The sequence below is a fragment of the Canis lupus genome, chromosome 24 (assembly GCF_011100685.1).
Source record: "Canis lupus familiaris isolate Mischka breed German Shepherd chromosome 24, alternate assembly UU_Cfam_GSD_1.0, whole genome shotgun sequence".
NCBI lineage: Eukaryota > Metazoa > Chordata > Mammalia > Carnivora > Canidae > Canis > Canis lupus.
Window position 1 is genome coordinate 27,401,433 of NC_049245.1, and position 12,070 is coordinate 27,413,502.

Genomic DNA, 12,070 nt, shown 5'->3' on the forward strand with positions numbered 1-12,070 from the left:
TTCATATCAAGCCCTTGGGGTTGCGCGGGCCATAGTAGGTGCTGGTAAATGGCTGATGCGGTCATCACCTGCCTTACTTTGGGCTCCTTGGATGCAGCCGTGGGCACAAGGAGATGAGTCCAAGTAGTTTATTTGGAAGAAGATCTGGGGAAGTTCCAGTGGAGGAGAGAAAATGGGATGGGTTGGGGGAAAGCAGCCTATAAGGGGTACATGATCAAACCAAAGGTGACCACAGCTTAGTTCAACTGGGAAAACTCTGGAATCCAGTGCAGGACACTCTTCAGAGTGCACACCTAAGGGCCATGGGAACGGGAATATTTATACACCATCTCCTACCACTCACTGGTTGAGGGAATCTTCTGGTGGACCTTAGTTCTCTGGTTCTTCTAGTCTTGGCACAGAGGGCTCTAGCAGCCCTTAGAAAACTCTCAGGCAAAGAAATACAAATGCCGGCAAGCAGAAATCAGGTTGCTGAGCCCAGCTGTGGGGAGATGGGAGGGGCACTGACCCAGTCCCACAGTGAAGTAGGAGCTCACCAGCCCAAAATCCCATATATGCTAGAAAACTGTTTGCTACAATGCCTGGAAAAGTTGTTCTCCTGTGCATATTTTTAAGAAACTCAGGCTAGTTTGCAAGCAAACTTACATTCTGAACATTCTAGGACGTTCCAGAACATGCCAAGAAAAGACTCGGGGAAGCCCAGGCAAGTTCTTGAGGAGTATGGGACAACCAGTTTGCTAAGAGACAGAGGCTTATTTGTAACGGAACAAAATATTTTTTATTCACAAAGCAAGGAAAGTCTGTTCTTACCCAGTGAGACTAAAGGCATGGGTTTTGTGACAGAGTGTCGTCATATCTTGCTGAGATAGGTCCAGGGCAACCACAGCTGGCGCAAAGCAGGTCTGACACCCTGAAGTCTGACTGTGGGCAGATGACTATCTCGTACAGCTCAGACCTGTATAGGACTGGCTTTGGGACAAGACATTCTGCTATCAGTGATCAGAACTCTGAGCTGTCAAAGAACCATCCAGACCACAGTCTCATTATACACCATGGACTCCATCCTCACACCAAGCAGAGATCCACCCTGGAGACCCTCCTCTTGTCTACAAGCTGTAGCTCCCCCTCTGTTCTTCCCTGACTTCCCCACACGCCCTCCTTACTGCTACAGAGAATTCCATGCTTGTATTGATACAGGACAACTCACTCTTTCTTAAAGATGCATAGGATCTCCCTGGTGGGGAGATGCCACAATGTATTTCACCCATCTCCTACTGATGGGTTCTTATGTTGTTTCCAATACTTTACTTTTATAAATGAGGAGTCCGCCTCCTTATTTTAACAGAAGTCAGGCATTTTCACCAAAATCTTACATGTGCTTTCTGAGGCCTGACATAGGCAATTAGAAAGGCTTTGTCTGACAGGCCTCCTGGGGGAAGGCTGGCCTCCCCACACCAGACTTGGTGAACAGCCAGGGCATTGGATCTGGGAATGCTTCTGGCCCATCATGCTCTTTGCATATTTGCGTTCCTAGCCCAGGCACCGTGGGCCCTCTCCATCTGAGGCCCTCGACAGAGATCTTTAGGTGCTTCTGCAAAGGACCCTTCACAGGGAGAGAAGGGGGATGCCTTGCTGACACTTTTCCCCAACTGTGACTCAGTACTCAGTACTTTCTACTCCCAGCCCTACCCCCCCACCCCCACCCCATCACTCCCTGCTGGCCCAGGGTCCATAAAACTGCCCGAGGCTTCTCTTTGGGGCTTCCTCAGCAGTGAAACAATCCCCACATCTACACTTACCCAACTGATCCACCAGCATGCATTTTGAAGGGGGAAAGGGAAGAGGGGGTTGTCGGTGCTTTTTCCAGTTTGAGCCTCTTACACCATCATCAGAGTGAATGACTAAAGGCTTCCCTCTTACTTTCATTTTGGTTTGTTGTTGCTTTAATCAGCCCCTGTGACACCTGGCAGCTCAGCTCCCTTTCCAGCTCAGCCAAGCTCTTGACAATAAATAGTGCTTCAGTGAATAGCTTTATCCATACATCACTTCTATTCACACATCCACTCAGGTATACGCACAGGTACATCTGTAAAATCAATATCCAGAAATTCAAAGCAATAATTGAAGGAGACTCTTCCATAATTTAGCCGGTGGGTATTTGCTCATGGTCTCTCCTCTTACACTTGCTCCCCTTCTCCCGAGGTGGGGCCTGAGTCCCTGGAGAATCATGGCAGTGGAGTGGGGGGCTTTTGCAGTAAACAATTCAAAGAGAGGACTGATCTTTGCTCTCAGCCTGAGAGGTAATCTCTAAGCCACTCAGAAGTCTTGCTTGATCAGAGCGTCTTGTCTACCTGGGGGCACTGGAACTGCCAGTCTAACAATGTGATCGGTAGTGGCAACTTGGGGTTACATGGCATCATCTGGACCTCTGAAGGGGCTGGAGACTGCAGTTACCCACGTGGGTGGTCAGTAGTGCCTACAGATGAAGGTCCAGTAGAGACCCTGGACACCAAGGCTTGGGCGAGTTTCCTGGTTGGCCACACTCTGTGTCCGTAGTTACACACTGATGTGGGGGTGGCAGGGCAGGGGGAGAGAGGAAAGATGTCCAAATATCCCCAAGGAGAGGTTGACTGGAAGCTCTGTGTTAGGATCTTTCCTGGGTTCTACCCTATGAGCCTCTTCCCCTGGCTGATTTTAATTGGTATTTTTCACTTTTAACAAACTGTCACCATGAGATTAATAGCTTTCTGTGTGCTGAGTCCTTTGAGCAAATTATGGAATTTATGTGTGGTCTTGGGGACCATCAAACTTGCAAGGGTGTCAGAAATGAGGGTGATCTTGTGTGCTGTGTGCCTCTGTCTTCACAAGGTGTATTCAGTTCTCTGACTCCTTTGACCACCAGACACACTACTGGCCCCAGACACTTGATATCTGTGTTCTGTGACCTGGCCAGGACTGGAAGGCCCCCACTCCAGCTGCCAGCTGACTCATCTTCAACACTGTTCTTGTTAGCACTGCAAACCCTGTATTGGTCAGGCTTCCTAACTGCAAAGTTCAGAATCCTCTTTGGTTAGTCTAGGCAGGAAGGAGGTTTCAGCCTCCAGGGCTTGGAAGACCATCAGTGGTTGCAATGTCCCTTATGTATGTATCTCCAATCCAGACCTATCCTGAGACTCCAACCTATCCCCTAACTGCAGGCCTGACATACCCCTCGGGCTGACTGGATTTGGGCAGTACACGTGGCCTGTGTGACAAAGGAACCTATAAAGGCATCCTGGGGACTTCCGTGGGAGTCTGGTGCATAAACTACCCCGAACACATCCGCCTGGGCCTGCTTCTCCTGGTCCGCAGAGGAACGCTGGTAGTAAAACACAGCAGAACAGACAACTGTTTTATGGGCCAGAAGAAAACGATTTCCCATCTGGGACCACTAAAGAATCCAGAGCTCAGTTCTCCACTTCCCTTAGAGAAGGCTTTCCTCCCGCCTCAAGTGATCTCCTGGGGCCCTTACTGCAGACCTATCAGCAAAAATTCCAGGGACAGGAAGGCTGTTTTTAAAAGGATGCTCTTGCTAGGGAACCTGGGTGGCTCAGTGGGTTAAGCATCCAACCTTCAGTTTCTGCTCAGGTCATGATCTTAGGATCATGAGTTCCAGCCCCTCATCAGGCTCACATGCTCAGTACGGAGCATGCTTAAGATTCTTTCCCTCTCCCTCCCGCTCTGCTCCCCCTTAGCTCCCCCTGCTCGTGTGCTCTCTCTCTTTCTCTCTCAAATAAATAAAACCTTTAAAAGGATGTTGTTGCCATTACCATCTCATCTTGGGGTGTTGGGTGCAGGAGTAGCACCAGAGCCATCACCTGAATCCCCCAGATCCAATCAAGCCCAGCTTCCTTCCAGCCCCACCCCTCTGCCACAAGCTAGCCTTCTAGGACCTGTCATTCAACCAAGAGTGGTCCTCCAAGAACTGCTCCTGCCCCTGCCCCTGCCCCTGCATAGAACCATTTTAACAATATAAAATGGTTAAAATGAAGCACACAAACAAAATCTCTGTTGGCAAGAATGTGGAGTAACTGAGACATGTGTCCACTGCTGGTGGGAGTGTACGTTGGTACAACCATTGGAAAGACATCCCAGAGTTGAATGTGCACATGCCCATGACCCTGCAATCGCAGTCCTCCATAGATGCCCAGTGGAAATGCCTCCACACGGTCAACAAAAGACACATCCCAGTATGTTGATAATGCACCCTTCCTAATATGCCCTAACTGAAAATAACCCAAATATCCATTAATTGTAGATGGATAAATCGTGGAATATTTACACAGTGGAATATTATACAGCAATGAATACAAATCAACTTCAAACACAGGCAATAACATAGATGAATCCTGCCAAGACAGTGCTCAGTTAAAGAACCCTGACACCAAAAGTTCCATGCTGTGTGATTCTACTGACACAGTTCAAAAACAGACAAAACCAAGTCGTGGAAGTAAAAGTCAGGAGAGTGCTCATGCTATCAGGGAGGATGAGTAACAAGAAAAGGACACGAGGGTCTCCTTGGGTCTGGAAAATGTTCTGCTTCCTGATCCATGTGCTGGCTGGCTGGGTGAGTTCACATTCATACACTTACTGTTTGCACTTTTTTCCTGCATATATGTTTACTTCCAAGAAGTACACATAAGATGATTCTATCTGTGTTTACAAGACTTCTTACATTGCCTTTGATTACTGAGCCTCCTAATAAACAAAATCCTGTGTCTCCGGGTTTTTTTTCATCTAACACACCAAGATGTACACTTTGTATAGGCTGCTCACTCACTGTGGCATTATTTGTAATAGCAAAAAAAATCACAAAGTGAAAACTGAAAGCAACCCATGAGACCTTTGATTAGATCTGGTAGATCGATTAGTGCATCCATGCAAAACAATGCCATACAGTCATTAAGAAGAATGACTCTGTGCACACATGAAAAGATATCAAGGCATTATTAAATGGAAAGAGTGAGCTATAGGACAGTAAGTACAGTATTTAAAATTTCCTTTTATTTAAAATGATAGGGACACATACACACATGCTTAGATGTCTACAGGAAATTTCTTGGGGTTTACCTAAGATACTAGAAGCAGAGGTTACCTCTGGAGCATGGGAAGAAAGAGTTTATAAAGTTGTGAAGCTTTGATTTCCCCTCTTGCACCATTTTGTATTGTTTGGATTTTTTACAACAGTAATGGGATTACTTTGTCAAAATATAAATTCAAACATGTCAATCAAAGTAATTGAGCACATGCTTTAAAAATCTAATGTACAGGGCAGCCTGGGTGGCTCAGCAGTTTAGCGCCACCTTCAGCCCAGGGCCTGATCCTGGAGACCCGGGATCGAGTCCCACGTCAGGTTCCCTGCATGGAGCCCACTTCTCCCTCTGCTTGTGTCTCTGCCTCTCTCTCTCTCTCTCTCTCTCTCATGAATAAATAAATAAAATCTTAAAAAAAAATCTAATGTACAAAAGGGCCTGTATAAACAACACTCGGCACAGAAAGAGCAACTTCGAATTCCTTAAATGTTTGGTTTTAGTTCTGGATACCTCCAAATATCAAGTAATGCTTCTATTCCCCCCCCCCCTTTTTTTTTTAAAATACCAATTTTAAACAAAATTACTGACTTCATGAGGGTTAAGCTCATGAACCTGTTCCACTTACCTTCCCTCTCTCAAAATAATTATGTAACTCAATATTTTGGTTCCTCTATTGGTAAGTGTATAATTTTAGATATTATATTGACAATTTTTTTTTGCTCCATCAACTAGTTTCGATGGTCTCTTGACTTCTCTTTACTCACTGTGTGACCTTGAACCTCCCTGAGTCCAAGTTTCTTCCCCTGAAAAAGAGGCAGGTGTGAGAGAACCTAACTAGATAGCTATCCACAAAACCATTTCTCTTTCTTCTTGAACACACAGCTATGTCCCCCAGCTTCTCTTTTAAGTATATGTGGCCATTTGGCAAATGGAATGTGGGTAGACATAATGTGCACCATTCTGGGCAGAGCCCATAAAACACGACCTATATGATCCCCCTCACCCCGTTTCTCTCTCTCTCATTTTCTCTCTCTCTCCCACTTCCCCCATAGCTGAAGCTGAATGTTGACACCCAAGGTGACTAGAGATAATATGTGTTGAAGACGACAGAGTCTCTAGCAGCCTGGGTCTTTGAATGATTGTATGGAGCAGAGGAGCAGAGCTCCTGCCATACCCAACCATCATTTGGACTTTAGAAGAGCAGAAATGAACTTCTTCATATTTAGCAACTGAGATTTGGGGATTTATCTATTACAGAAGTTAGAATTGGTTTAAATTGTTACAGAAGGTAGTGATAGCAACCCATGGAACCGTTGTATGACTTAAATAAGGGCGCTAGGGTGGCTCAGTGGTTGGGGGTCTGCCTTCGGCTCAGATCATGATCCCGGAGTCCTGGGATTGAGTTCTGTATCAGGCTCTCCATAGGGATCCTGCTTCTCCCTCTGCCTATGTGTCCGCCTCTCTCTGTGTGTCTCTCATAAATAAATAAGTAAAATCTAAAAAAAGAAAGAAAGAAAGACTTAAACGAGTTAAGTACAAAGTATGTAAATTTCTGAGTCTGCAGTCAGGGTTCAATAAATAGGAGCAATAATTATTGCTTATACACTCCTTAGGTGTCAGATTGTCTCCCGCTTCTCCATCCAGAGCCTTCCATGATTGTCCTGCTCAGTCATTGTTTAATATAGTGATGTTTATTTTAATTGGAATTCTAAAAATCGTTTTATTATGGTAAAAAAAGACATGAAATCTACCCTTGTAACAAGTCTTTAAGTGCACAGTACAGTATTGTTAATTCTATATACATTGTCGAACAGCAGTTCTCTAGGACTGTTTCATCTTGCTTGACAAAAAGAGCCACAATTCCTTACTTCCCTTCCCCAGCAGCCCTTGGAAACTATGATTCCACTTTCTGCTTCTATGAGTTTGACTACTTTAGATACCCCCAAATAAGTGGAATCATGCAGTATTTGTCCTTCTAGGACTTAGTTCACCCAGCATAATGTCCTCAGAGTCGATCTATGTTGTAGCATATAGCAGAATTTCCTTCTTTTTTTAGGGCTAAATAATATTCCATGGTATGAATACACCACATTGTCTTTATCCATCCATTGTGGACATTTGGTTTGTTTCCATCTCTTAGTTATCATGAATAATATTGCAATGAACATGGGAGTGTAAATATCTCTTAGAGGTACTGTTTTCAATCCTTTTGTATACATACTCAGAGAGGAAATTGCTGAATCATGTGGGAGGTCTACTTTTAACTTTTTGAGAAAACCATGTTTTTCATAGTGGCTACACCATTTAACATACCCACCAATAGTACACCAGGGGGTTCCAAGTTCCCCATATCCTCACTAAGGTTTGTTATTATCTGATTTGTTGGTCTGTTTTACAATATCCATCCTAACAAATGTGAGGTGATATCTCATGTGGTTTTCTTTTTTTAAAGATTTTATTTATTTATTCATGAGTGACACAGAAAGAGGCAGAGACATAGGCAGAGAGAAAAGCAGGACTTGATCCAGGACTCTGGGATCATGACCCAAGACGAAGGCAGATGTTCAACCACTGAGCCCTCCAGGTGCCCCTCATGTGGTCTTCATTTACGTTTCCCTGATGGTTAATAATGTTGAGCATCTTTTCATATACTAGTTGGTCATTTGTATGTCTTACTTGGACAAATGTCTATTCAAATCCTTTGTGCATTTTTAATAGGGTTATTTGTTTTGTTTTTGTTTTGCTTTGCTTTGTTTTGCTATTGAGTTGTAGGATTTCCTTACATATTTTAGATATTGTCCCCTTACCAGATATATAGTTTGCAAATATTTTCCCCCATTCTATGGATTGCCTTTCATTCTGTTGATTGTTTCCTTTGAGGTGCAAACGTTTTTTTAGTTTAATGTATTTTTTTCTTTTGTTCCCTGTGCTTTCCGTATCATATCCAAGAAATCACTGCCGAGACTAATGTTACAAAGATTTTCCTCTATGTTTTTTTCTAGGATTTTTATAGTTTCAGATCTTATGTTTGGGTCCTTAATCCATTTTTAATTTATTTTTGTGTATGGTATAAGATTGTAAGTCCAATTTTATTCTTTTGCATCTGGATATCCAATTTTCTCAGTGTCATTTGTTAAAGACTATAATTTCCCCATTATGTAGTTGTGGCACACATCTTGAAGATCATTTGACCATATATACATGAGTTTATTTCTGAGCTCTATATTCTCTTCCATTGATGTAGATGTCTGTCTTTATTCCAGTACCATGTTGTTTTGATCACCACAGCTTTGTAATATGTTTTGATATAAGCAAGTGTAAAGTGTTTTGAATTCAGCTTTGCTCTTCTTTCCCAAGATTGTTTTAGCTATTTGGGATCCTGTGGTTCTATATGCATTATAATGTTGTAGTTTTTTCCTATTTCTGCAAAAAAAGCCCATTAGAATTTCATAGGGATTGCATTGAATCTATAGATTCCTTTAAGTAGTATGGACTTTTTAACAATATTGTCTTCCCATCCACGAACGTGGAATGTCTTTCCATGTATCCCTGTCCTCTTTAATTTCTTCTGCAATGTTTTATAGTTTTCATTGTACAAGGTCTTCTACCTTCTTGGTTAAGTTTATTCCTAGTTAGTTTATTCCTTTGGATGCTGTTGTAAATGATATTATTTTCTTAATTTCTTTCTTGTAGTGTTCATTTTTAATATGGAAATGTGATGGAATTTTGTATGTTGATTTTGTATTCTGCAACTATGCTTATTTTATTAGCTCTAACAGTTTTTTGTGGAATCTTTGGGTTTTCTACATATAAGATCATGTCATCTTTGAACACAGATTATGTTACTTCTTCCTTTTTCATTTAGATGTTTTAATTTTTTTTCCTTGCCTATTTGCTATTATTTTGTTGAGGATTTTGGATCTATAATCATCAGAGATGTTGTCCTATACTTCTCTTTTACTGTTTTTGTCTGGCTTTGGCATCAGGGTAACAATGGCCTCATAACATGAGTTTGGAAGTATTCCCTCCACTTTAATACTCTGGAAGAGTTTGAGAAGGATCAGCATTAATTCTTCTTTAAATGTTTGATAGAATTCTCAGTGAAGCCATCTGGTCCTGAGATTTTCTTTGTTGGGAGATCTTTGATTACTGATTTAATCTCCTTACTAGTTATAGGTCTGCTCAGACTTGCTATTTCTTCATAATTCAATCTTGGTTGGTTATACGTTTCTAGGAATATATCCATTTCTTCTAGCTTACCCAATTTATTCGCATATAATTGTTTATGATACTCTCTTATCATCCTTTTTATTTCTGTGTCATCAGTTATAATGCCTCCTCTTTCATTTCTGATTTTATTTGAGTCTTCTTTTTTTTTCTTAGTCTAACTAAAGGTTTATCAATTTTGTTGATCTCTGCTAAAAAACATCTCTAGGTTTCATTGGTTTTCCCTGCTCAGTTAACCCTTTCCTTCCCCAGCAAGAAAATATGTACCTATCTAGATCATAAATAAACAAATAATATCTCCTGGTTCAGAATTCTAAAAGCTTGTTATCAGCTCTACAGTTCATTTAACAGCTGGTCTTGTGGTATTGTAGATTACTATTTAAATATTTTGTTGTTCTAGTTCTCCTGAGTTTTATGTCTAACCTCCCTAAGTAAATTATAATTTCCTTGAAGGCAGGAAATAGATATTAGATGTCTTTGTGTCACCCATGGCTTATTGCAATCCTGAGTTGAGCACTTAATAAGTACCTGGTGATTTGATTTGAAGTCTCTTAGCACTTAACCTAATACTCCAATCTTTTCCCCAGTTACGGGCTGCCTCAGGCCCTTATCACATAGCTCCTCCAATTTATAGTCAGTTGTTAATCATCTCCATAACTTTGCCTCTGTTTGTGCTGCACATGCTCAGTAGTCCCTGTATTTCACTTTCATGTCATTCCTGTTCAAATCACAGAGCATCCCGAAGGACGTCTCACTCCATTCTCACTCTTTCTCATTGTTCTAAGCTATTGGAGCTCCAAAGGGTGCTGCTCAGGAGGGAGATGAGTCATGAAATGTTAATCCAAGAGGATGGAAACCCAGGGCAGCAGAAAACAAGAAAGGACCCAGGGGACCTGCATTTTGGTGGTTAATCAAGGCCTGCAGGGATGAGAGACCTGTTAGATTGAAATGACCTTTGCCATAGTTAATACTTTGGTGAATTTTCTTGACAATATTTCATTTTAGGAGACTCTATTCATGGTAAAGGCCATGTAAAGGGACTATAGAGTGGGGTGGCTCCAACAGGAAGAGTCTCTTTTAGCTCTAGCATTCCATGATTTGAAGTAACTTACTGCTATGAGGTGAACTGTGTCCTCCAAAAAAAGGATATGCTGATATTTTCACCCCAGTACCTCAAAATGTGACCTTATTTGGAAATAGGGTCTTGACAGAGGTAATCAAGTTAAAATAGGATCATTAGGATGATCCTAATCCAATATGACTGGTGTCCTTATAAAGAGGAGAAATTTAGGGATCCCTGGGTGGCGCAGTGGTTTGGCGCCTGCCTTTGGCCCAGGGCGCGATCCTGGAGACCCGGGATCGAATCCCACGTCGGGCTCCCGGTGCATGGAGCCTGCTTCTCCCTCTGCCTGTGTCTCTGCCTCTCTCTCTCTCTCTCTTTGTGTGACTATCATAAATAAATAAAAATTTTAAAAAAAAGAGGAGAAATTTGGATACAGACACACACACACACAAAGGCAAGATGATGTGAGGACAGCTGTCTGATGACAGATGCAGTGCTTGGACTAATGCAGTTGCAAGCTAAAGAATGCTTGAGGCTACTGGAAGCTAGGAAGAGGTAAGGAAGCTTCTCCCCAAAGTCTCAGAGGGAGTAGCCCTATGGATACCTTGATTTCAGACTTCTGGCCTCCAGCACTGAAAGGCAATAAATAGCTGTTGTCTGAGCCATCCAATTTGGGGTCTTTCTTTACAGCAGCCCTATAAACCAATATACTGACCTCCTCCATACTTCTTTTCCTTACCTGTAAAATGGGCACCTAACATCAACCTCCCAATGGTGGGAGGGTTTCAGCTGAGATAAAGATATCAATGGACTTTAAAATAGTCATACAAAAGTCATCTCGCTGAAATAACAACAGGTATTTCAAGTAACCTTTTAAGAGGAAAATTTTCCAAAGTGTTCCCTGGAAGTGTGGCTCTCAGGTGGCCATGTTCTTTTCTCAGGACAATGTCCCAGACTGTTCGGCAACCCCAAGACCACCCCTGCCTGCCCGTGTGAGTCTCAGGTGTGCTGAGAATCAGATGGTGGTAGCTGTTTGGTGTTCAATTATTTGGAAAAATTCTTTTTGTTTCCATTAGTACTTTCAGTTTCCCCGATCTACATGCCAATGGGAGGGAAAGAAAAAATTTACTCATTCCACAAATATTTATTAAGTCTGCACTATATGCCAGGTGTTGTTATGGTACTTGGCCTATATCAGTAAACAAAACAGACCCTCAAATCCCCACCTCTGTAAAGCTTATATTCTAGTGGGGAGAGAGAGGCAATAAACAAAAACATAATATGTTAATTATATAGTTAATTAAGAGATGATAATGGTTATGGGAGAAAACAGAACAAGGTTATAATCCAATCTTCATTTTGTTGCTCAAATAGGCCCTGCTTTAAGCCATTAGGAATAATTCAGGTTGGCTTCTGTGTCTTTTCACTGTGACCCCAGCATTTTCTGCCCACTTCCTTTCTCTCTAGCACCATAATATGTTCCAGGCTCATGTTGTACTTTCTCTATCCAAGCTCTGGAATTAATCATTTCTCCAAGGAACTTTCTTTTTTTTAATTTTTTTTCAAAAAGTAAATTTTTTTCTTTCTTTCTTTCTTTCTTTCTTTCTTTCTTTCTTTCTTTCTTTCTAGATCCACTTATTCATTTTAGAGAGAGAGAACATGAGTGCAAGCGTATCGGGATGGGGCACAGGGAAAGGGAGAGAGAAAA